Here is a 27,133-nt window from a genome sequence, read left to right as displayed (position 1 = left end):
GTCCAACGCCTTAACCACTCGGCCATCCTGGTGAATGCACATAAAGTGTTGGATTTCGTAGGCAGCTAGTGTTTATTGAATGTGTGCTCTCTTATGAAGTTTGCACTAACAGATTTTTTTAAGACACTTATCAAGAGCAATACACAGACTTTTAATGGGAACCTTACTGTTGACTGTAAATTTCATCCAGAAAAAAATATTTTTCCCCTTTTGTAGATTTTCATTTTTGATTACATGTTTAGTGTGGTGACCAAGAGTGAATATTAGAATAAAATGCCATCGAGATTTGTCAACAACACTAAGCACAAGGTTTTAGTTTATTTAAACACTTTAACCTCTCCAAAAAAGCTCATATTTGTCAAATTCATCACTTTACCATAGGCCAGATTTTCTCAGGCGTATTTTACATTTCATGACATCCTACGCACACTGGCCATGTTTTTTTCTGGATTACCCCCCTCTAGTAGATAATGTTTTTTGTGAATGGATTGCGCTATATTTCTGATATTATTTTAACATCAAATGTTTCTTTGGGACTGTAGTTTGAATATTTACCTCAAATATTCAAATTGGCCTTAATCCCTACATTTTCCTCAATTTTTAAGTTTGGAACTTACTGTAATATCATGCTCTAATGTACTAGAGATTCATCTCATAATGGAAAAAATAAACATAAAAGGGCGATAGTCAGGTATATTGAAGATTAATACTGTGCTATCGGGCAACACAAACTTTTCTTGTGCTCAAACATTACTCCATTTTCAGAAACCTTGTAGAATTTGAAGTATAAAAATCATACCAGGAGTGGGGTTTGAACCCCCTCAATTTTTAAGTTTGGAACTTAATGTAATATCATGCTCTAATGTACTAGAGATTAATCTCATAATGGAAAAAATAAACATAAATGGGCGTATGGAAGGGTTAATACTGCACTCTCTGGCAACAAGAACAATTCTTTTGCTGAAATAATAATCATTTTTTAGAAATCTTGTAGAATTTCAAGTGTAAAACTCATACCAGAAATGAGGTTCGAACCCCTCAATTTTTAAGTTTGGAGCTTACTGTGATATCATGCTCTAAGGTACTAGAGATTCATCTCATAATGGAAAAAATTAACATAAAAGGGCATATTAAAGGGTTAATTGAAGGGTTAATACTGCACTCTCTGGCAACAAGAACAATTCTTTTGCTGAAATATTAATCATTATTCAGAAATCTTGTAGAATTTCAAGTGTACAACTCATACCAGGAATGAGGTTTGAACCCCTCAATTTTTAAGTTTGGAGCTTACTGTAATATCATGCTCTAATGTACTAGAGATTCATCTCATAATGGAAAAAATAAACATAAAAGGGCGATTGTCAGGTGCATTGAAGGTTTAATACTGTGCTATCTGGCAACAAGAACTTTTCTTTTGCTCAAACATTACTCCATTTTCAGAAACTTGTAGAATTTCAAGTATAAGACTCATACCAGGAGTGGGGTTCGAGGCCCCTCAAATTTTAAGTTTGGAACTTAATGTAATATCATGCTCTAATGTACTAGAGATTCATCTCATAATGGAAAAAAATAAACATTAAAGGGTGATAGTCAGGGGCACTGAAGGGTTAATACTGCACTACCTGGCTACAAGAACATTTCTTTTGCTGAAACATTACTCTTTTTTCAGAAATCTTGTAGAATTTCAAGTGTAAAACTCATACCAGGAGTGGGGTTCGAACCCAGGAGGATACATATCCATTGGATCTTAAGTCCAACGCCTTAACCACTCGGCCATCCTGGTGAATGCACATGAAGTGTTGGATTTCGTAGGCAGCTAGTGTTTATTGAATGTGTGCTCTCTTATGAAGTTTGCACTAACAGATTTTTTTAAGACACTTATCAAGAGCAATACACAGACTTTTAATGGGAACCTTACTGTTGACTGTAAATTTCATCCAGAAAAAAATATTTTTCCCCTTTTGTAGATTTTCATTTTTGATTACATGTTTAGTGTGGTGACCAAGAGTGAATATTAGAATAAAATGCCATCGAGATTTGTCAACAACACTAAGCACAAGGTTTTAGTTTATTTAAACACTTTAACCTCTCCAAAAAAGCTCATATTTGTCAAATTCATCACTTTACCATAGGCCAGATTTTCTCAGGCGTATTTTACATTTCATGACATCCTACGCACACTGGCCATGTTTTTTCTGGATTACCCCCCTCTAGTAGATAATGTTTTTTGTGAATGGATTGCGCTATATTTCTGATATTATTTTAACATCAAATGTTTCTTTGGGACTGTAGTTTGAATATTTACCTCAAATATTCAAATTGGCCTTAATCCCTACATTTTCCTCAATTTTTAAGTTTGGAACTTACTGTAATATCATGCTCTAATGTACTAGAGATTCATCTCATAATGGAAAAAATAAACATAAAAGGGCGATAGTCAGGTATATTGAAAATTAATACTGTGCTGTCGGGCAACACAAACTTTTCTTGTGCTCAAACATTACTCCATTTTCAGAAACCTTGTAGAATTTGAAGTATAAAAATCATACCAGGAGTGGGGTTTGAACCCCCTCAATTTTTAAGTTTGGAACTTAATGCAATATCATGCTCTAATGTACTAGAGATTAATCTCATAATGGAAAAAATAAACATAAATGGGCGTATAGAAGGGTTAATACTGCACGCTCTGGCAACAAGAACAATTCTTTTGCTGAAATAATAATCATTTTTTAGAAATCTTGTAGAATTTCAAGTGTAAAACTCATACCAGAAATGAGGTTCGAACCCCTCAATTTTTAAGTTTGGAGCTTACTGTAATATCATGCTCTAAGGTACTAGAGATTCATCTCATAATGGAAAAAATAAACATAAAAGGGCATATTAAAGGGTTAATTGAAGGGTTAATACTGCACTCTCTGGCAACAAGAACAATTCTTTTGCTGAAATATTAATCATTATTCAGAAATCTTGTAGAATTTCAAGTGTACAACTCATACCAGGAATGAGGTTCGAACCCCTCAATTTTTAAGTTTGGAGCTTACTGTAATATCATGCTCTAATGTACTAGAGATTCATCTCATAATGGAAAAAATAAACATAAAAGGGCGATTGTCAGGTGCATTGAAGGTTTAATACTGTGCTATCTGGCAACAAGAACTTTTCTTTTGCTCAAACATTACTCCATTTTCAGAAACTTGTAGAATTTCAAGTATAAGACTCATACCAGGAGTGGGGTTCGAGGCCCCTCAAATTTTAAGTTTGGAACTTAATGTAATATCATGCTCTAATGTACTAGAGATTCATCTCATAATGGAAAAAATAAACATAAATGGGCGTATGGAAGGGTTAATACTGCACTCTCTGGCAACAAGAACAATTCTTTTGCTGAAATATTAATCATTATTCAGAAATCTTGTAGAATTTCAAGTGTACAACTCATACCAGGAATGAGGTTCGAACCCCTCAATTTTTAAGTTTGGAGCTTACTGTAATATCTTGCTCTAATGTACTAGAGATTCATCTCATAATGGAAAAAATAAACATAAAAGGGCGATTGTCAGGTGCATTGAAGGTTTAATACTGTGCTATCTGGCAACAAGAACTTTTCTTTTGCTCAAACATTACTCCATTTTCAGAAACTTGTAGAATTTCAAGTATAAGACTCATACCAGGAGTGGGGTTCGAGGCCCCTCAAATTTTAAGTTTGGAACTTAATGTAATATCATGCTCTAATGTACTAGAGATTCATCTCATAATGGAAAAAAATAAACATTAAAGGGTGATAGTCAGGGGCACTGAAGGGTTAATACTGCACTACTTGGCTACAAGAACATTTCTTTTGCTGAAACATTACTCTTTTTTCAGAAATCTTGTAGAATTTCAAGTGTAAAACTCATACCAGGAGTGGGGATCGAACCCACGAGGATACATATCCATTGGATCTTAAGTCCAACGCCTTAACCACTCGGCCATCCTGGTGAATGCACATGAAGTTTTGGATTTCGTAGGCAGCTAGTGTTTATTGAATGTGTGCTCTCTTATGAAGTTTGCACTAACAGATTTTTTTAAGACACTTATCAAGAGCAATACACAGACTTTTAATGGGAACCTTACTGTTGACTGTAAATTTCATCCAGAAAAAAATATTTTTCCCCTTTTGTAGATTTTCATTTTTGATTACATGTTTAGTGTGGTGACCAAGAGTGAATATTAGAATAAAATGCCATTGAGATTTGTCAACAACACTAAGCACAAGGTTTTAGTTTATTTAAACACTTTAACCTCTCCAAAAAAGCTCATATTTGTCAAATTCATCACTTTACCATAGGCCAGATTTTCTCAGGCGTATTTTACATTTCATGACATCCTACGCACACTGGCCATGTTTTTTTCTGGATTACCCCCCTCTAGTAGATAATGTTTTTTGTGAATGGATTGCGCTATATTTCTGATATTATTTTAACATCAAATGTTTCTTTGGGACTGTAGTTTGAATATTTACCTCAAATATTCAAATTGGCCTTAATCCCTACATTTTCCTCAATTTTTAAGTTTGGAACTTACTGTAATATCATGCTCTAATGTACTAGAGATTCATCTCATAATGGAAAAAATAAACATAAAAGGGCGATAGTCAGGTATATTGAAGATTAATACTGTGCTATCGGGCAACACAAACTTTTCTTGTGCTCAAACATTACTCCATTTTCAGAAACCTTGTAGAATTTGAAGTATAAAAATCATACCAGGAGTGGGGTTTGAACCCCCTCAATTTTTAAGTTTGGAACTTAATGTAATATCATGCTCTACTGTACTAGAGATTAATCTCATAATGGAAAAAATAAACATAAATGGGCGTATGGAAGGGTTAATACTGCACTCTCTGGCAACAAGAACAATTCTTTTGCTGAAATAATAATCATTTTTTAGAAATCTTGTAGAATTTCAAGTGTACAACTCATACCAGGAATGAGGTTCGAACCCCTCAATTTTTAAGTTTGGAGCTTACTGTAATATCATGCTCTAATGTACTAGAGATTCATCTCATAATGGAAAAAATAAACATAAAAGGGCGATTGTCAGGTGCATTGAAGGTTTAATACTGTGCTATCTGGCAACAAGAACTTTTCTTTTGCTCAAACATTACTCCATTTTCAGAAACTTGTAGAATTTCAAGTATAAGACTCATACCAGGAGTGGGGTTCGAGGCCCCTCAAATTTTAAGTTTGGAACTTAATGTAATATCATGCTCTAATGTACTAGAGATTCGTCTCATAATGGAAAAAAATAAACATTAAAGGGTGATAGTCAGGGGCACTGAAGGGTTAATACTGCACTACTTGGCTACAAGAACATTTGTTTTGCTGAAACATTACTCTTTTTTCAGAAATCTTGTAGAATTTCAAGTGTAAAACTCATACCAGGAGTGGGGATCGAACCCACGAGGATACATATCCATTGGATCTTAAGTCCAACGCCTTAACCACTCGGCCATCCTGGTGAATGCACATGAAGTTTTGGATTTCGTAGGCAGCTAGTGTTTATTGAATGTGTGCTCTCTTATGAAGTTTGCACTAACAGATTTTTTTAAGACACTTATCAAGAGCAATACACAGACTTTTAATGGGAACCTTACTGTTGACTGTAAATTTCATCCAGAAAAAAATATTTTTCCCCTTTTGTAGATTTTCATTTTTGATTACATGTTTAGTGTGGTGACCAAGAGTGAATATTAGAATAAAATGCCATTGAGATTTGTCAACAACACTAAGCACAAGGTTTTAGTTTATTTAAACACTTTAACCTCTCCAAAAAAGCTCATATTTGTCAAATTCATCACTTTACCATAGGCCAGATTTTCTCAGGCGTATTTTACATTTCATGACATCCTACGCACACTGGCCATGTTTTTTTCTGGATTACCCCCCTCTAGTAGATAATGTTTTTTGTGAATGGATTGCGCTATATTTCTGATATTATTTTAACATCAAATGTTTCTTTGGGACTGTAGTTTGAATATTTACCTCAAATATTCAAATTGGCCTTAATCCCTACATTTTCCTCAATTTTTAAGTTTGGAACTTACTGTAATATCATGCTCTAATGTACTAGAGATTCATCTCATAATGGAAAAAATAAACATAAAAGGGCGATAGTCAGGTATATTGAAGATTAATACTGTGCTATCGGGCAACACAAACTTTTCTTGTGCTCAAACATTACTCCATTTTCAGAAACCTTGTAGAATTTGAAGTATAAAAATCATACCAGGAGTGGGGTTTGAACCCCCTCAATTTTTAAGTTTGGAACTTAATGTAATATCATGCTCTACTGTACTAGAGATTAATCTCATAATGGAAAAAATAAACATAAATGGGCGTATGGAAGGGTTAATACTGCACTCTCTGGCAACAAGAACAATTCTTTTGCTGAAATAATAATCATTTTTTAGAAATCTTGTAGAATTTCAAGTGTACAACTCATACCAGGAATGAGGTTCGAACCCCTCAATTTTTAAGTTTGGAGCTTACTGTAATATCATGCTCTAATGTACTAGAGATTCATCTCATAATGGAAAAAATAAACATAAAAGGGCGATTGTCAGGTGCATTGAAGGTTTAATACTGTGCTATCTGGCAACAAGAACTTTTCTTTTGCTCAAACATTACTCCATTTTCAGAAACTTGTAGAATTTCAAGTATAAGACTCATACCAGGAGTGGGGTTCGAGGCCCCTCAAATTTTAAGTTTGGAACTTAATGTAATATCATGCTCTAATGTACTAGAGATTCGTCTCATAATGGAAAAAAATAAACATTAAAGGGTGATAGTCAGGGGCACTGAAGGGTTAATACTGCACTACTTGGCTACAAGAACATTTGTTTTGCTGAAACATTACTCTTTTTTCAGAAATCTTGTAGAATTTCAAGTGTAAAACTCATACCAGGAGTGGGGATCGAACCCACGAGGATACATATCCATTGGATCTTAAGTCCAACGCCTTAACCACTCGGCCATCCTGGTGAATGCACATGAAGTTTTGGATTTCGTAGGCAGCTAGTGTTTATTGAATGTGTGCTCTCTTATGAAGTTTGCACTAACAGATTTTTTTAAGACACTTATCAAGAGCAATACACAGACTTTTAATGGGAACCTTACTGTTGACTGTAAATTTCATCCAGAAAAAAATATTTTTCCCCTTTTGTAGATTTTCATTTTTGATTACATGTTTAGTGTGGTGACCAAGAGTGAATATTAGAATAAAATGCCATCGAGATTTGTCAACAACACTAAGCACAAGGTTTTAGTTTATTTAAACACTTTAACCTCTCCAAAAAAGCTCATATTTGTCAAATTCATCACTTTACCATAGGCCAGATTTTCTCAGGCGTATTTTACATTTCATGACATCCTACGCACACTGGCCATGTTTTTTTCTGGATTACCCCCCTCTAGTAGATAATGTTTTTTGTGAATGGATTGCGCTATATTTCTGATATTATTTTAACATCAAATGTTTCTTTGGGACTGTAGTTTGAATATTTACCTCAAATATTCAAATTGGCCTTAATCCCTACATTTTCCTCAATTTTTAAGTTTGGAACTTACTGTAATATCATGCTCTAATGTACTAGAGATTCATCTCATAATGGAAAAAATAAACATAAAAGGGCGATAGTCAGGTATATTGAAGATTAATACTGTGCTATCGGGCAACACAAACTTTTCTTGTGCTCAAACATTACTCCATTTTCAGAAACCTTGTAGAATTTGAAGTATAAAAATCATACCAGGAGTGGGGTTTGAACCCCCTCAATTTTTAATTTTGGAACTTAATGTAATATCATGCTCTAATGTACTAGAGATTAATCTCATAATGGAAAAAATAAACATAAATGGGCGTATGGAAGGGTTAATACTGCACTCTCTGGCAACAAGAACAATTCTTTTGCTGAAATAATAATCATTTTTTAGAAATCTTGTAGAATTTCAAGTGTAAAACTCATACCAGAAATGAGGTTCGAACCCCTCAATTTTTAAGTTTGGAGCTTACTGTAATATCATGCTCTAAGGTACTAGAGATTCATCTCATAGTGCAAAAAATAAACATAAAAGGGCATATTAAAGGGTTAATTGAAGGGTTAATACTGCACTCTCTGGCAACAAGAACAATTCTTTTGCTGAAATATTAATCATTATTCAGAAATCTTGTAGAATTTCAAGTGTACAACTCATACCAGGAATGAGGTTTGAACCCCTCAATTTTTAAGTTTGGAGCTTACTGTAATATCATGCTCTAATGTACTAGAGATTCATCTCATAATGGAAAAAATAAACATAAAAGGGCGATTGTCAGGTGCATTGAAGGTTTAATACTGTGCTATCTGGCAACAAGAACTTTTCTTTTGCTTAAACATTACTCCATTTTCAGAAACTTGTAGAATTTCAAGTATAAGACTCATACCAGGAGTGGGGTTCGAGGCCCCTCAAATTTTAAGTTTGGAACTTAATGTAATATCATGCTCTAATGTACTAGAGATTCATCTCATAATGGAAAAAAATAAACATTAAAGGGTGATAGTCAGGGGCACTGAAGGGCTGCACTACCTGGCTACAAGAACATTTCTTTTGCTGAAACATTACTCTTTTTTCAGAAATCTTGTAGAATTTCAAGTGTAAAACTCATACCAGAAATGAGGTTCGAACCCCTCAATTTTTAAGTTTGGAGCTTACTGTAATATCATGCTCTAAGGTACTAGAGATTCATCTCATAGTGGAAAAAATAAACATAAAAGGGCATATTAAAGGGTTAATTGAAGGGTTAATACTGCACTCTCTGGCAACAAGAACAATTCTTTTGCTGAAATATTAATCATTATTCAGAAATCTTGTAGAATTTCAAGTGTACAACTCATACCAGGAATGAGGTTTGAACCCCTCAATTTTTAAGTTTGGAGCTTACTGTAATATCATGCTCTAATGTACTAGAGATTCATCTCATAATGGAAAAAATAAACATAAAAGGGCGATTGTCAGGTGCATTGAAGGTTTAATACTGTGCTATCTGGCAACAAGAACTTTTCTTTTGCTCAAACATGACTCCATTTTCAGAAACTTGTAGAATTTCAAGTATAAGACTCATACCAGAAGTGGGGTTCGAGGCCCCTCAAATTTTAAGTTTGGAACTTAATGTAATATCATGCTCTAATGTACTAGAGATTCATCTCATAATGGAAAAAAATAAACATTAAAGGGTGATAGTCAGGGGCACTGAAGGTTTAATACTGCACTACCTGGCTACAAGAACATTTCTTTTGCTGAAACATTACTCTTTTTTCAGAAATCTTGTAGAATTTCAAGTGTAAAACTCATACCAGGAGTGGGGTTCGAACCCACGAGGATACATATCCATTGGATCTTAAGTCCAACGCCTTAACCACTCGGCCATCCTGGTGAATGCACATGAAGTTTTGGATTTCGTAGGCAGCTAGTGTTTATTGAATGTGTGCTCTCTTATGAAGTTTGCACTAACAGATTTTTTTAAGACACTTATCAAGAGCAATACACAGACTTTTAATGGGAACCTTACTGTTGACTGTAAATTTCATCCAGAAAAAAATATTTTTCCCCTTTTGTAGATTTTCATTTTTGATTACATGTTTAGTGTGGTGACCAAGAGTGAATATTAGAATAAAATGCCATCGAGATTTGTCAACAACACTAAGCACAAGGTTTTAGTTTATTTAAACACTTTAACCTCTCCAAAAAAGCTCATATGTGTCAAATTCATCACTTTACCATAGGCCAGATTTTCTCAGGCGTATTTTACATTTCATGACATCCTACGCACACTGGCCATGTTTTTTTCTGGATTACCCCCCTCTAGTAGATAATGTTTTTTGTGAATGGATTGCGCTATATTTCTGATATTATTTTAACATCAAATGTTTCTTTGGGACTGTAGTTTGAATATTTACCTCAAATATTCAAATTGGCCTTAATCCCTACATTTTCCTCAATTTTTAAGTTTGGAACTTACTGTAATATCATGCTCTAATGTACTAGAGATTCATCTCATAATGGAAAAAATAAACATAAAAGGGCGATAGTCAGGTATATTGAAGATTAATACTGTGCTATCGGGCAACACAAACTTTTCTTGTGCTCAAACATTACTCCATTTTCAGAAACCTTGTAGAATTTGAAGTATAAAAATCATACCAGGAGTGGGGTTTGAACCCCCTCAATTTTTAAGTTTGGAACTTAATGTAATATCATGCTCTAATGTACTAGAGATTAATCTCATAATGGAAAAAATAAACATAAATGGGCGTATGGAAGGGTTAATACTGCACTCTCTGGCAACAAGAACAATTCTTTTGCTGAAAAAATAATCATTTTTTAGAAATCTTGTAGAATTTCAAGTGTAAAACTCATACCAGAAATGAGGTTCGAACCCCTCAATTTTTAAGTTTGGAGCTTACTGTGATATCATGCTCTAAGGTACTAGAGATTCATCTCATAATGGAAAAAATAAACATAAAAGGGCATATTAAAGGGTTAATTGAAGGGTTAATACTGCACTCTCTGGCAACAAGAACAATTCTTTTGCTGAAATATTAATCATTATTCAGAAATCTTGTAGAATTTCAAGTGTACAACTCATACCAGGAATGAGGTTTGAACCCCTCAATTTTTAAGTTTGGAGCTTACTGTAATATCATGCTCTAATGTACTAGAGATTCATCTCATAATGGAAAAAATAAACATAAAAGGGCGATTGTCAGGTGCATTGAAGGTTTAATACTGTGCTATCTGGCAACAAGAACTTTTCTTTTGCTCAAACATTACTCCATTTTCAGAAACTTGTAGAATTTCAAGTATAAGACTCATACCAGGAGTGGGGTTCGAGGCCCCTCAAATTTTAAGTTTGGAACTTAATGTAATATCATGCTCTAATGTACTAGAGATTCATCTCATAATGGAAAAAAATAAATATTAAAGGGTGATAGTCAGGGGCACTGAAGGGTTAATACTGCACTACCTGGCTACAAGAACATTTCTTTTGCTGAAACATTACTCTTTTTTCAGAAATCTTGTAGAATTTCAAGTGTAAAACTCATACCAGGAGTGGGGTTCGAACCCACAAGGATACATATCCATTGGATCTTAAGTCCAACACCTTAACCACTCAACCATCCTGGTGAATGCACATGAAGCTTTGGATTTCGTAGGCAGCTAATGTTTATTGAATGTGTGCTCTCTTATGAAGTTTGCACTAACAGATTTTTTTAAGACACTTATCAAGAGCAATACACAGACTTTTAATGGGAACCTTACTGTTGACTGTAAATTTCATCCAGAAAAAAATATTTTTCCCCTTTTGTAGATTTTCATTTTTGATTACATGTTTAGTGTGGTGACCAAGAGTGAATATTAGAATAAAATGCCATCGAGATTTGTCAACAACACTAAGCACAAGGTTTTAGTTTATTTAAACACTTTAACCTCTCCAAAAAAGCTCATATTTGTCAAATTCATCACTTTACCATAGGCCAGATTTTCTCAGGCATATTTTACATTTCATGACATCCTACGCACACTGGCCATGTTTTTTCTGGATTACCCCCCTCTAGTAGATAATGTTTTTTGTGAATGGATTGCGCTATATTTCTGATATTATTTTAACATCAAATGTTTCTTTGGGACTGTAGTTTGAATATTTACCTCAAATATTCAAATTGGCCTTAATCCCTACATTTTCCTCAATTTTTAAGTTTGGAACTTACTGTAATATCATGCTCTAATGTACTAGAGATTCATCTCATAATGGAAAAAATAAACATAAAAGGGCGATAGTCAGGTATATTGAAGATTAATACTGTGCTATCGGGCAACACAAACTTTTCTTGTGCTCAAACATTACTCCATTTTCAGAAACCTTGTAGAATTTGAAGTATAAAAATCATACCAGGAGTGGGGTTTGAACCCCCTCAATTTTTAAGTTTGGAACTTAATGTAATATCATGCTCTAATGTACTAGAGATTAATCTCATAATGGAAAAAATAAACATAAATGGGCGTATGGAAGGGTTAATACTGCACTCTCTGGCAACAAGAACAATTCTTTTGCTGAAATATTAATCATTATTCAGAAATCTTGTAGAATTTCAAGTGTACAACTCATACCAGGAATGAGGTTTGAACCCCTCAATTTTTAAGTTTGGAGCTTACTGTAATATCATGCTCTAATGTACTAGAGATTCATCTCATAATGGAATAAATAAACATAAAAGGGCGATTGTCAGGTGCATTGAAGGTTTAATACTGTGCTATCTGGCAACAAGAACTTTTCTTTTGCTCAAACATTACTCCATTTTCAGAAACTTGTAGAATTTCAAGTATAAGACTCATACCAGGAGTGGGGTTCGAGGCCCCTCAAATTTTAAGTTTGGAACTTAATGTAATATCATGCTCTAATGTAGTAGAGATTCATCTCATAATGGAAAAAAATAAACATTAAAGGGTGATAGTCAGGGGCACTGAAGGGTTAACCCTCCGTCACATACAATAGGCCTGACAGGCACATCTCTTTTACTTTCATTTCTCCTTCCTCACCTGATTGTGAGGAAATCCCCTCCTTCCAGGTAGTCTCCTGTCTCTAGCAGCTCTGTGAAACCTCATACCACAGTTGGATTGCAGAGCTTCAGGAGGACAGATATAACTGCGCTAATCTCTCAGGCTCATTGTATGTGAACATGTCACACTCAATAAGCTTGGTATTTCATGTTTTTATTCATCACAATAGTTTATTTAGCTTGTTTTATGAATGTATAGCACAAAGTGTGAGGATATTTCATAGAAATAAGGCAGATTAAATAAGAAAGTGTGCTGCTCAGGCATATACAGTAGATTCCACCCAGAAGATGATAGTGAAAATTCACCACCTACACCACCTCCCAAAAGAATGAGATGCACCACCTGCATCACGGAAAGCGGAATCAGAAGGCTTTCTAATTATGAATGTCACATATGTCATAATGCAATCTGCCTGACACATGCAAAAATGATGTGTAATTCTTGCTCTTTGCTCTGCAAGTGTAATTTTTCTGGGGAAACTTCAGGATCTAATTCTGATTGAATATCTGTTTAATAGTACTTAAGGTACCTTAAAATTAATTTTGTTTCCATAAATTTTCTTTGTAGAGTTTTTTGACAGAGTCGAAGTGGGGACTATTTGGCGGGAGTTTTGAAATGTTTGTATTTCAGAGTTATTAGTTTAATGTTAAGTAAATGTTATTTTTTTGCACCTGATTATGTGTAGTCTCTTTAATTACATCCCTATGAAGGTCACTGATCACTTTTAGAGCACTGAAATTGCAAACATTAGATATTATAGGTATTTTTCTACCCTGCGCCTGACAGTCACATTGTATGTGAACTCGTTAGAACCAATATTGTATGTGACGGAGGGTTAATACTGCACTACCTGGCTACAAGAACATTTCTTTTGCTGAAACATTACTCTTTTTTCAGAAATCTTGTAGAATTTCAAGTGTAAAACTCATACCAGGAGTGGGGTTCGAACCCACGAGGATACATATCCATTGGATCTTAAGTCCAACGCCTTAACCACCCGGCCATCCTGGTGAATGCACATGAACTTTTGGATTTCGTAGGCAGCTAGTGTTTATTGAATGTGTGCTCTCTTATGAAGTTTGCACTAACAGATTTTTTTAAGACACTTATCAAGAGCAATACACAGACTTTTAATGGGAACCTTACTGTTGACTGTAAATTTCATCCAGAAAAAAATATTTTTCCCCTTTTGTAGATTTTCATTTTTGATTACATGTTTAGTGTGGTGACCAAGAGTGAATATTAGAATAAAATGCCATCGAGATTTGTCAACAACACTAAGCACAAGGTTTTAGTTTATTTAAACACTTTAACCTCTCCAAAAAAGCTCATATTTGTCAAATTCATCACTTTACCATAGGCCAGATTTTCTCAGGCGTATTTTACATTTCATGACATCCTACGCACACTGGCCATGTTTTTTTCTGGATTACCCCCTCTAGTAGATAATGTTTTTTGTGAATGGATTGCGCTATATTTCTGATATTATTTTAACATCAAATGTTTCTTTGGGACTGTAATTTGAATATTTACCTCAAATATTCAAATTGGCCTTAATCCCTACATTTTCCTCAATTTTTAAGTTTGGAACTTACTGTAATATCATGCTCTAATGTACTAGAGATTCATCTCATAATGGAAAAAATAAACATAAAAGGGCGATAGTCAGGTATATTGAAGATTAATACTGTGCTATCGGGCAACACAAACTTTTCTTGTGCTCAAACATTACTCCATTTTCAGAAACCTTGTAGAATTTGAAGTATAAAAATCATACCAGGAGTGGGGTTTGAACCCCCTCAATTTTTAAGTTTGGAACTTAATGTAATATCATGCTCTAATGTACTAGAGATTAATCTCATAATGGAAAAAATAAACATAAATGGGCGTATGGAAGGGTTAATACTGCACTCTCTGGCAACAAGAACAATTCTTTTGCTGAAATAATAATCATTTTTTAGAAATCTTGTAGAATTTCAAGTGTAAAACTCATACCAGAAATGAGGTTCGAACCCCTCAATTTTTAAGTTTGGAGCTTACTGTGATATCATGCTCTAAGGTACTAGAGATTCATCTCATAATGGTAAAAATAAACATAAAAGAGCATATTAAAGGGTTAATTGAAGGGTTAATACTGCACTCTCTGGCAACAAGAACAATTCTTTTGCTGAAATATTAATCATTATTCAGAAATCTTGTAGAATTTCAAGTGTACAACTCATACCAGGAATGAGGTTCGAACCCCTCAATTTTTAAGTTTGGAGCTTACTGTAATATCATGCTCTAATGTACTAGAGATTCATCTCATAATGGAAAAAATAAACATAAAAGGGCGATTGTCAGGTGCATTGAAGGTTTAATACTGTGCTATCTGGCAACAAGAACTTTTCTTTTGCTCAAACATGACTCCATTTTCAGAAACTTGTAGAATTTCAAGTATAAGACTCATACCAGAAGTGGGGTTCGAGGCCCCTCAAATTTTAAGTTTGGAACTTAATGTAATATCATGCTCTAATGTACTAGAGATTCATCTCATAATGGAAAAAAATAAACATTAAAGGGTGATAGTCAGGGGCACTGAAGGTTTAATACTGCACTACCTGGCTACAAGAACATTTCTTTTGCTGAAACATTACTCTTTTTTCAGAAATCTTGTAGAATTTCAAGTGTAAAACTCATACCAGGAGTGGGGTTCGAACCCACGAGGATACATATCCATTGGATCTTAAGTCCAACGCCTTAACCACTCGGCCATCCTGGTGAATGCACATGAAGTTTTGGATTTCGTAGGCAGCTAGTGTTTATTGAATGTGTGCTCTCTTATGAAGTTTGCACTAACAGATTTTTTTAAGACACTTATCAAGAGCAATACACAGACTTTTAATGGGAACCTTACTGTTGACTGTAAATTTCATCCAGAAAAAAATATTTTTCCCCTTTTGTAGATTTTCATTTTTGATTACATGTTTAGTGTGGTGACCAAGAGTGAATATTAGAATAAAATGCCATCGAGATTTGTCAACAACACTAAGCACAAGGTTTTAGTTTATTTAAACACTTTAACCTCTCCAAAAAAGCTCATATTTGTCAAATTCATCACTTTACCATAGGTCAGATTTTCTCAGGCGTATTTTACATTTCATGACATCCTACGCACACTGGCCATGTTTTTTTCTGGATTACCCCCCTCTAGTAGATAATGTTTTTTGTGAATGGATTGCGCTAAATTTCTGATATTATTTTAACATCAAATGTTTCTTTGGGACTGTAGTTTGAATATTTACCTCAAATATTCAAATTGGCCTTAATCCCTACATTTTCCTCAATTTTTAAGTTTGGAACTTACTGTAATATCATGCTCTAATGTACTAGAGATTCATCTCATAATGGAAAAAATAAACATAAAAGGGCCATAGTCAGGTATATTGAAGATTAATACTGTGTAATCGGGCAACACAAACTTTTCTTGTGCTCAAACATTACTCCATTTTCAGAAACCTTGTAGAATTTGAAGTATAAAAATCATACCAGGAGTGGGGTTTGAACCCCCTCAATTTTTAAGTTTGGAACTTAATGTAATATCATGCTCTAATGTACTAGAGATTAATCTCATAATGGAAAAAATAAACATAAATGGGCGTATGGAAGGGTTAATACTGCACTCTCTGGCAACAAGAACAATTCTTTTGCTGAAACAATAATCATTTTTTAGAAATCTTGTAGAATTTCAAGTGTAAAACTCATACCAGAAATGAGGTTCGAACCCCTCAATTTTTAAGTTTGGAGCTTACTGTAATATCATGCTCTAAGGTACTAGAGATTCATCTCATAATGGAAAAAATAAACATAAAAGGGCATATTAAAGGGTTAATTGAAGGGTTAATACTGCACTCTCTGGCAACAAGAACAATTCTTTTGCTGAAATATTAATCATTATTCAGAAATCTTGTAGAATTTCAAGTGTACAACTCATACCAGGAATGAGGTTCGAACCCCTCAATTTTTAAGTTTGGAGCTTACTGTAATATCATGCTCTAATGTACTAGAGATTCATCTCATAATTAGAGATTCATCTCATAATGGAAAAAAATAAACATAAAAGGGCAAGATTGTCATGATCTCAATGGCAAGAGAACATAGCATCAGCATATATAGGAACTAGCTCTTGGAAGATGGGAACTGAGCTGACCATGAACTAAACCTAACACACAACTAGCAGTGGCCGGGTAGCATGCCTACGTTGATTCTAGATGCCCAGCACCAGCCGGAGGACTAAATAATGCTAGCAGAGGAAAATATTAGTCCTAGCTCACCTCTAGAGAAATACCCCGAAAGGAGACAGAGGCCCCCCACATGTATTGGCGGTGAATAAAGATGAAATAACAAAACGTAGTATGAAAATAGGTTTAGCAAATTTGAGGTCCACTTACTACATAGCAGAAGACAGAAAGAACACTTTCATGGTCAGCTGAAAACCCTATCAAAACACCATCCAGAAATTACTTTAAAACTCTGGCATTAACTCATAACACCAGAGTGGCAATTCCTGTTCACAAGAGCTTTCCAGACACAGTAACGAAACTACAGCTGTGAACTGGAACAAAAATGCAAAAACAAACATGGACAAGAGTCCAACTTATCTAGTAGTTGTCTAGGAGCAGGAACAAGCACAGAGAGGCTTCCGATAACATTGTTGACCGGCAAGCAACTAACAAAGCAGCAAGGTTATATAGCGACTGCCACATCTTGATGGGAACAGGTGAACAGAGAAGATGAAGACACCAGTTCAATTCCACCAGTAGCCACCGGGGGAGCCCAGAATCCAAATTCACAACAGTACCCCCCCCTCAAGGAGGGGGCACCGAACCCTCACCAGAACCACCAGGGCGATCAGGATGGGCCCTATGAAAGGCACGAACCAGATCAGAGGCATGAACATCAGATGCATTCACCCAAGAATTATCCTCCTGGCCGTATCCCTTCCACTTGACCAGATACTGGAGTCTCCGTCTGGAAACACGAGAGTCTAAGATTTTCTCCACAACGTACTCCAACTCACCCTCAACCAACACCGGAGCAGGAGGCTCAACGGAAGGCACAACCGGTACCTCATACCTGCGCAACAATGACCGATGAAAAACGTTATGAATAGAAAAGGATGCTGGGAGGTCCAAACGGAAGGAAACAGGGTTAAGAATCTCCAATATCTTATACGGGCCGATGAACCGAGGCTTAAACTTAGGAGAAGAGACCCTCATAGGGACAAAACGAGAAGACAACCACACCAAATCCCCAACACAAAGCCGAGGACCAACACGACGGTGGCGGTTGGCAAAAAGCTGAGTCTTCTCCTGGGACAACCTCAAATTGTCCACCACCTGCCCCCAGATCTGATGCAATCTCTCCACCACAGCATCCACTCCAGGACAATCCGAAGATTCCACCTGACCAGAGGAAAATCGAGGATGAAACCCCGAATTACAGAAAAACGGGGACACCAAAGTGGCAGAGCTGGCCCGATTATTGAGAGCGAACTCCGCCAATGGCAAAAAAGCAACCCAATCATCCTGGTCAGCAGACACAAAACACCTCAGATATGTCTCCAGGGTCTGATTAATCCGCTCGGTCTGGCCATTCGTCTGAGGATGGAAAGCGGACGAAAAAGATAAATCTATGCCCATCCTAGCACAGAATGCCCGCCAAAATCTAGACACGAATTGAGTCCCTCTGTCAGAAACGATATTCTCAGGAATACCATGCAAACGAACAACATTTTGAAAAAACAGAGGAACCAACTCGGAAGAAGAAGGCAACTTGGGCAGAGGAACCAAATGGACCATCTTAGAGAAACGGTCACACACCACCCAGATGACAGACATCTTCTGAGAAACAGGCAGATCTGAAATAAAATCCATCGAGATGTGCGTCCAAGGCCTCTTAGGAATAGGCAAGGGCAACAATAATCCACTAGCCCGAGAACAACAAGGCTTAGCCCGAGCACAAACGTCACAAGACTGCACAAAGCCTCGCACATCTCGTGACAGGGAAGGCCACCAGAAGGACCTTGCTACCAAATCCCTGGTACCAAAAATGCCAGGATGACCTGCCAACGCAGAAGAATGAACCTCAGAGATTACTCTACTGGTCCAATCATCAGGAACAAACAGTTTATCAGGTGGGCAACGATCAGGTCTATCCGCCTGAAACTCCTGCAAGGCCCGCCGCAGGTCTGGAGAAACGGCTGACAATACCACTCCATCCTTAAGGATACCTGTGGGCTCAGAGTTACCAGGCGAGTCAGGCTCAAAACTCCTAGAAAGGGCATCCGCCTTAACATTCTTAGAACCCGGTAGGTATGACACCACAAAATTAAACCGAGAGAAAAATAATGACCAGCGCGCCTGTCTAGGATTCAGGCGCCTGGCGGTCTCAAGATAAATCAAATTTTTGTGGTCCGTCAATACCACCACCTGATGTCTGGCCCCCTCAAGCCAATGGCGCCACTCCTCAAAAGCCCACTTCATGGCCAAAAGCTCCCGATTCCCAACATCATAATTCCGCTCAGCGGGCGAAAATTTACGGGAAAAGAAGGCACAAGGCCTCATCACGGAGCAGTCAGAACTTTTCTGCGACAACACTGCCCCAGCTCCGATCTCAGAAGCGTCGACCTCAACCTGAAAAGGTAGAGCAACATCAGGCTGACGCAACACAGGGGCAGAGGAAAAACGGCGCTTAAGCTCCCGAAAGGCCTCCACAGCATCAGGGGACCAATCAGCAACATCAGCACCCTTCTTAGTCAAATCGGTCAATGGCTTAGCAATATCCGAAAAACCAGCAATAAATCGACGATAAAAGTTAGCAAAGCCCAAAAATTTCTGAAGACTCTTAAGAGAAGAGGGCTGCGTCCAATCACAAATAGCTTGAACCTTGACAGGATCCATTTCAATGGAAGAGGGGGAAAAAATATATCCCAAAAAGGAAATCCTCTGTACCCCAAAAACACACTTAGAACCCTTCACACACAAAGAATTAGACCGCAAAACCTGAAAAACCCTCCTGACTTGCTGGACATGAGAGTCCCAGTCATCCGAAAAAATCAGAATATCATCCAGATACACAATCATAAATTTATCCAAATAATCGCGAAAAATATCATGCATAAAGGACTGGAAAACTGACGGAGCATTTGAAAGACCAAAAGGCATCACTAAATACTCAAAGTGGCCCTCGGGCGTATTAAATGCGGTTTTCCACTCATCCCCCTGCCTGATTCGCACCAAATTATACGCCCCACGAAGGTCAATCTTAGAGAACCACTTGGCCCCCTTTATGCGAGCAAACAAATCAGTCAGCAACGGCAATGGGTATTGATATTTAACAGTGATTTTATTCAAAAGCCGATAATCAATACATGGTCTCAAAGAGCCGTCTTTTTTTGACACAAAGAAAAAACCGGCTCCTAAGGGAGATGACGATGGACGAATATGTCCCTTTTCCAAGGACTCCTTTATATATTCTCGCATAGCAGCATGTTCAGGCACAGACAGATTAAATAAACGACCCTTTGGGTATTTACTACCCGGGATTAAATCTATGGCACAATCGCACTCTCGGTGCGGAGGTAACGAACCAAGCTTGGATTCTTCAAAGACGTCACGATAGTCAGACAGGAACTCAGGAATTTCAGAGGGAATAGATGATGAAATGGAAACCACAGGTACATCCCCATGAGCCCCCTTACATCCCCAGCTCAACACAGACATAGCTCTCCAGTCGAGGACTGGGTTGTGAGATTGCAGCCAAGGCAATCCTAGCACCAAATCATCATGTAGATTATACAGCACCAGAAAGCGAATAATCTCCTGGTGATCCGGATTAGTACGCATAGTTACTTGTGTCCAGTATTGTGGTTTATTATTAGCCAATGGGGTGGAGTCAATCCCCTTCAGAGGAATAGGAGTCTCCAAAGGCTCTAAATCATACCCACAGCGTTTGGCAAAGGACCAATCCATAAGACTCAAAGCGGCGCCAGAGTCGACATAGGCGTCCGTGGTAATAGATGACAAAGAGCAAATCAGGGTCACAGATAGAATAAACTTAGATGGTGAGGTGCAAATGGAAACAGATTTACCAAGATTTTTAGTGCGTTTAGAGCATGCTGATATAACATGAGTAGAATCACCACAATAGAAACACAACCCATTTTTCCGTCTAAAATTCTGCCGCTCGCTTCGGGACAGAATTCTATCACACTGCATACTCTCTGGCGACTTCTCAGTGGACACCGCCAGATGGTGCACTGGTTTGCGCTCCCGCAAACGCCTATCGATCTGAATAGCCATTGTCATGGACTCATTCAGACCCGCAGGCACAGGGAACCCCACCATAACATCCTTAATGGCATCAGAGAGACCCTCTCTGAAAGTCGCCGCCAGGGCGCACTCATTCCACTGAGTAAGCACGGACCATTTACGGAATCTTTGGCAGTAAATTTCCGCTTCATCTTGCCCCTGAGATAGGGACATCAAAGTTTTTTCTGCCTGAAGCTCCAAATGAGGTTCGTCATAAAGCAACCCCAAGGCCAGAAAAAACGCATCCACATTGAGCAACGCAGGATCCCCTGGTGTCAATGAAAAAGCCCAGTCTTGAGGGTCGCCCCGGAGCAAGGAAATCACAATCCTGACCTGCTGTGCATGGTCTCCGGCAGAGCGAGATTTCAGGGACAAAAATAATTTGCAATTATTTCGAAAATTCTGAAACCCAGATCTATTCCCCGAGAAAAATTCCGGCAAAGGAATTCTCGGCTCAGATACAGGTGCATAACAAACAAAATCTTGCAAATTTTGTACCTTCGTGGCGAGATTATTCAAACCTACAGTTACACTCTGAAGATCCATTACAAACAGGTGGACACAGAGCCATTCAAGGGTTAAGAGGAGGTAAGAAGCAGCTAGACAGCAATTAAGGGCTAGGCAGCAAAACTCTGAAGGGAAAGAAAAAAAAAAAAAAATTTCCCTTAAACACTTCTCTATCTCCTGCTTCAGCCCAAACAATTAACACTTTGTGGGCCGGTCAAACTGTCATGATCTCAATGGCAAGAGAACATAGCATCAGCATATATAGGAACTAGCTCTTGGAAGATGGGAACTGAGCTGACCATGAACTAAACCTAACACACAACTAGCAGTGGCCGGGTAGCATGCCTACGTTGATTCTAGATGCCCAGCACCAGCCGGAGGACTAAATAATGCTAGCAGAGGAAAATATTAGTCCTAGCTCACCTCTAGAGAAATACCCCGAAAGGAGACAGAGGCCCCCCACATGTATTGGCGGTGAATAAAGATGAAATAACAAAACGTAGTATGAAAATAGGTTTAGCAAATTTGAGGTCCACTTACTACATAGCAGAAGACAGAAAGAACACTTTCATGGTCAGCTGAAAACCCTATCAAAACACCATCCAGAAATTACTTTAAAACTCTGGCATTAACTCATAACACCAGAGTGGCAATTCCTGTTCACAAGAGCTTTCCAGACACAGTAACGAAACTACAGCTGTGAACTGGAACAAAAATGCAAAAACAAACATGGACAAGAGTCCAACTTATCTAGTAGTTGTCTAGGAGCAGGAACAAGCACAGAGAGGCTTCTGATAACATTGTTGACCGGCAAGCAACTAACAAAGCAGCAAGGTTATATAGCGACTGCCACATCTTGATGGGAACAGGTGAACAGAGAAGATGAAGACACCAGTTCAATTCCACCAGTAGCCACCGGGGGAGCCCAGAATCCAAATTCACAACACAAGATTGTCAGGTGCATTGAAGGTTTAATACTGTGCTATCTGGCAATAAGAACTTTTCTTTTGCTCAAACATTACTCCATTTTCAGAAACTTGTAGAATTTCAAGTATAAGACTCATACCAGGAGTGGGGTTCGAGGCCCCTCAAATTTTAAGTTTGGAACTTAATGTAATATCATGCTCTAATGTACTAGAGATTCATCTCATAATGGAAAAAAATAAACATTAAAGTCATGATAGTCAGGGGCACTGAAGGGTTAATACTGCACTACCTGGCTACAAGCACATTTCTTTTGCTGAAACATTACTCTTTTTTCAGAAATCTTGTAGAATTTCAAGTGTAAAACTCATACCAGGAGTGGGGTTCGAACCCACAAGGATACATATCCATTGGATCTTAAGTCCAACACCTTAACCACTCAACCATCCTGGTGAATGCACATGAAGTTTTGGATTTCGTAGGCAGCTAATGTTTATTGAATGTGTGCTCTCTTATGAAGTTTGCACTAACAGATTTTTTTAAGACACTTATCAAGAGCAATACACAGACTTTTAATGGGAACCTTACTGTTGACTGTAAATTTCATCCAGAAAAAAATATTTTTCCCCTTTTGTAGATTTTCATTTTTGATTACATGTTTAGTGTGGTGACCAAGAGTGAATATTAGAATAAAATGCCATCGAGATTTGTCAACAACACTAAGCACAAGGTTTTAGTTTATTTAAACACTTTAACCTCTCCAAAAAAGCTCATATTTGTCAAATTCATCACTTTACCATAGGCCAGATTTTCTCAGGCGTATTTTACATTTCATGACATCCTACGCACACTGGCCATGTTTTTTTCTGGATTACCCCCCTCTAGTAGATAATGTTTTTTGTGAATGGATTGCGCTATATTTCTGATATTATTTTAACATCAAATGTTTCTTTGGGACTGTAGTTTGAATATTTACCTCAAATATTCAAATTGGCCTTAATCCCTACATTTTCCTCAATTTTTAAGTTTGGAACTTACTGTAATATCATGCTCTAATGTACTAGAGATTCATCTCATAATGGAAAAAATAAACATAAAAGGGCGATAGTCAGGTATATTGAAGATTAATACTGTGCTATCGGGCAACACAAACTTTTCTTGTGCTCAAACATTACTCCATTTTCAGAAACCTTGTAGAATTTGAAGTATAAAAATCATACCAGGAGTGGGGTTTGAACCCCCTCAATTTTTAAGTTTGGAACTTAATGTAATATCATGCTCTAATGTACTAGAGATTCATCTCATAATTAGAGATTCATCTCATAATGGAAAAAAATAAACATAAAAGGGCAAGATTGTCAGGTGCATTGAAGGTTTAATACTGTGCTATCTGGCAATAAGAACTTTTCTTTTGCTCAAACATTACTCCATTTTCAGAAACTTGTAGAATTTCAAGTATAAGACTCATACCAGGAGTGGGGTTCGAGGCCCCTCAAATTTTAAGTTTGGAACTTAATGTAATATCATGCTCTAATGTACTAGAGATTCATCTCATAATGGAAAAAAATAAACATTAAAGTCATGATAGTCAGGGGCACTGAAGGGTTAATACTGCACTACCTGGCTACAAGAACATTTCTTTTGCTGAAACATTACTCTTTTTTCAGAAATCTTGTGGAATTTAAAGTGTAAAACTCATACCAGGAGTGGGGTTCGAACCCACGATGATACATATTCATTGGATCTTAAGTCCAACACCTTAACCACTCATACCATCCTGGTGAATGCACATGAAGTTTTGGATTTCGTAGGCAGCTAGTGTTTATTGAATGTGTGCTCTCTTATGAAGTTTGCACTAACAGATTTTTTTAAGACACTTATCAAGAGCAATACACAGACTTTTAATGGGAACCTTACTGTTGACTGTAAATTTCATCCAGAAAAAAATATTTTTCCCCTTTTGTAGATTTTCATTTTTGATTACATGTTTAGTGTGGTGACCAAGAGTGAATATTAGAATAAAATGCCATCGAGATTTGTCAACAACACTAAGCACAAGGTTTTAGTTTATTTAAACACTTTAACCTCTCCAAAAAAGCTCATATTTGTCAAATTCATCACTTTACCATAGGTCAGATTTTCTCAGGCGTATTTTACATTTCATGACATCCTACACACACTGGCCATGTTTTTTTCTGGATTACCCCCCTCTAGTAGATAATGTTTTTTGTGAATGGATTGCGCTAAATTTCTGATATTATTTTAACATCAAATGTTTCTTTGGGACTGTAGTTTGAATATTTACCTCAAATATTCAAATTGGCCTTAATCCCTACATTTTCCTCAATTTTTAAGTTTGGAACTTACTGTAATATCATGCTCTAATGTACTAGAGATTCATCTCATAATGGAAAAAATAAACATAAAAGGGCGATAGTCAGGTATATTGAAGATTAATACTGTGTAATCGGGCAACACAAACTTTTCTTGTGCTCAAACATTACTCCATTTTCAGAAACCTTGTAGAATTTGAAGTATAAAAATCATACCAGGAGTGGGGTTTGAACCCCCTCAATTTTTAAGTTTGGAACTTAATGTAATATCATGCTCTAATGTACTAGAGATTAATCTCATAATGGAAAAAATAAACATAAATGGGCGTATGGAAGGGTTAATACTGCACTCTCTGGCAACAAGAACAATTCTTTTGCTGAAATAATAATCATTTTTTAGAAATCTTGTAGAATTTCAAGTGTAAAACTCATACCAGAAATGAGGTTCGAACCCCTCAATTTTTAAGTTTGGAGCTTACTGTAATATCATGCTCTAAGGTACTAGAGATTCATCTCATAATGGAAAAAATAAACATAAAAGGGCATATTAAAGGGTTAATTGAAGGGTTAATACTGCACTCTCTGGCAACAAGAACAATTCTTTTGCTGAAATATTAATCATTATTCAGAAATCTTGTAGAATTTCAAGTGTACAACTCATACCAGGAATGAGGTTCGAACCCCTCAATTTTTAAGTTTGGAGCTTACTGTAATATCATGCTCTAATGTACTAGAGATTCATCTCATAATTAGAGATTCATCTCATAATGGAAAAAAATAAACATAAAAGGGCAAGATTGTCAGGTGCATTGAAGGTTTAATACTGTGCTATCTGGCAATAAGAACTTTTCTTTTGCTCAAACATTACTCCATTTTCAGAAACTTGTAGAATTTCAAGTATAAGACTCATACCAGGAGTGGGGTTCGAGGCCCCTCAAATTTTAAGTTTGGAACTTAATGTAATATCATGCTCTAATGTACTAGAGATTCATCTCATAATGGAAAAAAATAAACATTAAAGTCATGATAGTCAGGGGCACTGAAGGGTTAATACTGCACTACCTGGCTACAAGAACATTTCTTTTGCTGAAACATTACTCTTTTTTCAGAAATCTTGTAGAATTTCAAATGTAAAACTCATACCAGGAGTGGGGTTCGAACCCACAAGGATACATATCCATTGGATCTTAAGTCCAACACCTTAACCACTCAACCATCCTGGTGAATGCACATGAAGTTTTGGATTTCGTAGGCAGCTAATGTTTATTGAATGTGTGCTCTCTTATGAAGTTTGCACTAACAGATTTTTTTAAGACACTTATCAAGAGCAATACACAGACTTTTAATGGGAACCTTACTGTTGACTGTAAATTTCATCCAGAAAAAAATATTTTTCCCCTTTTGTAGATTTTCATTTTTGATTACATGTTTAGTGTGGTGACCAAGAGTGAATATTAGAATAAAATGCCATCGAGATTTGTCAACAACACTAAGCACAAGGTTTTAGTTTATTTAAACACTTTAACCTCTCCAAAAAAGCTCATATTTGTCAAATTCATCACTTTACCATAGGCCAGATTTTCTCAGGCGTATTTTACATTTCATGACATCCTACGCACACTGGCCATGTTTTTTTCTGGATTACCCCCCTCTAGTAGATAATGTTTTTTGTGAATGGATTGCGCTATATTTCTGATATTATTTTAACATCAAATGTTTCTTTGGGACTGTAGTTTGAATATTTACCTCAAATATTCAAATTGGCCTTAATCCCTACATTTTCCTCAATTTTTAAGTTTGGAACTTACTGTAATATCATGCTCTAATGTACTAGAGATTCATCTCATAATGGAAAAAATAAACATAAAAGGGCGATAGTCAGGTATATTGAAGATTAATACTGTGCTATCGGGCAACACAAACTTTTCTTGTGCTCAAACATTACTCCATTTTCAGAAACCTTGTAGAATTTGAAGTATAAAAATCATACCAGGAGTGGGGTTTGAACCCCCTCAATTTTTAAGTTTGGAACTTAATGTAATATCATGCTCTAATGTACTAGAGATTAATCTCATAATGGAAAAAATAAACATAAATGGGCGTATGGAAGGGTTAATACTGCACTCTCTGGCAACAAGAACAATTCTTTTGCTGAAATAATAATCATTTTTTAGAAATCTTGTAGAATTTCAAGTGTAAAACTCATACCAGAAATGAGGTTCGAACCCCTCAATTTTTAAGTTTGGAGCTTACTGTAATATCATGCTCTAAGGTACTAGAGATTCATCTCATAATGGAAAAAATAAACATAAAAGGGCATATTAAAGGGTTAATTGAAGGGTTAATACTGCACTCTCTGGCAACAAGAACAATTCTTTTG

At 36.6% G+C, this 27,133-nt stretch overlaps 11 non-coding genes across 11 annotated transcripts; all 11 read right to left on the bottom strand.

Annotated features, from left to right (window-relative positions):
- Window positions 1-1,700: 1,700 nt before the first annotated feature.
- On the bottom strand, window positions 1,701-1,783 carry TRNAL-UAA (transfer RNA leucine (anticodon UAA)). The gene has a single exon. It is a non-coding gene; the product is annotated as a tRNA-Leu (tRNA).
- Window positions 1,784-3,895: 2,112 nt separating this feature from the next.
- On the bottom strand, window positions 3,896-3,978 carry TRNAL-UAA (transfer RNA leucine (anticodon UAA)). The gene has a single exon. It is a non-coding gene; the product is annotated as a tRNA-Leu (tRNA).
- Window positions 3,979-5,417: 1,439 nt separating this feature from the next.
- On the bottom strand, window positions 5,418-5,500 carry TRNAL-UAA (transfer RNA leucine (anticodon UAA)). The gene has a single exon. It is a non-coding gene; the product is annotated as a tRNA-Leu (tRNA).
- Window positions 5,501-6,939: 1,439 nt separating this feature from the next.
- TRNAL-UAA (transfer RNA leucine (anticodon UAA)) lies at window positions 6,940-7,022 on the bottom strand. The gene has a single exon. It is a non-coding gene; the product is annotated as a tRNA-Leu (tRNA).
- Window positions 7,023-9,370: 2,348 nt separating this feature from the next.
- On the bottom strand, window positions 9,371-9,453 carry TRNAL-UAA (transfer RNA leucine (anticodon UAA)). The gene has a single exon. It is a non-coding gene; the product is annotated as a tRNA-Leu (tRNA).
- A 1,668-nt stretch (window positions 9,454-11,121) lies between these two features.
- On the bottom strand, window positions 11,122-11,204 carry TRNAL-UAA (transfer RNA leucine (anticodon UAA)). Its single transcript has one exon. It is a non-coding gene; the product is annotated as a tRNA-Leu (tRNA).
- A 2,362-nt stretch (window positions 11,205-13,566) lies between these two features.
- Window positions 13,567-13,649, bottom strand: TRNAL-UAA (transfer RNA leucine (anticodon UAA)). The gene has a single exon. It is a non-coding gene; the product is annotated as a tRNA-Leu (tRNA).
- A 1,667-nt stretch (window positions 13,650-15,316) lies between these two features.
- On the bottom strand, window positions 15,317-15,399 carry TRNAL-UAA (transfer RNA leucine (anticodon UAA)). The gene has a single exon. It is a non-coding gene; the product is annotated as a tRNA-Leu (tRNA).
- Window positions 15,400-22,790: 7,391 nt separating this feature from the next.
- Window positions 22,791-22,873, bottom strand: TRNAL-UAA (transfer RNA leucine (anticodon UAA)). Its single transcript has one exon. It is a non-coding gene; the product is annotated as a tRNA-Leu (tRNA).
- Window positions 22,874-24,118: 1,245 nt separating this feature from the next.
- Window positions 24,119-24,202, bottom strand: TRNAL-UAA (transfer RNA leucine (anticodon UAA)). The gene has a single exon. It is a non-coding gene; the product is annotated as a tRNA-Leu (tRNA).
- Window positions 24,203-25,893: 1,691 nt separating this feature from the next.
- TRNAL-UAA (transfer RNA leucine (anticodon UAA)) lies at window positions 25,894-25,976 on the bottom strand. Its single transcript has one exon. It is a non-coding gene; the product is annotated as a tRNA-Leu (tRNA).
- Window positions 25,977-27,133: the final 1,157 nt, after the last annotated feature.

The sequence above is a fragment of the Ranitomeya variabilis genome, chromosome 2 (assembly GCF_051348905.1).
Source record: "Ranitomeya variabilis isolate aRanVar5 chromosome 2, aRanVar5.hap1, whole genome shotgun sequence".
Lineage (NCBI taxonomy): Eukaryota > Metazoa > Chordata > Amphibia > Anura > Dendrobatidae > Ranitomeya > Ranitomeya variabilis.
This window is presented reverse-complemented; position numbering and strand designations above follow the sequence as displayed.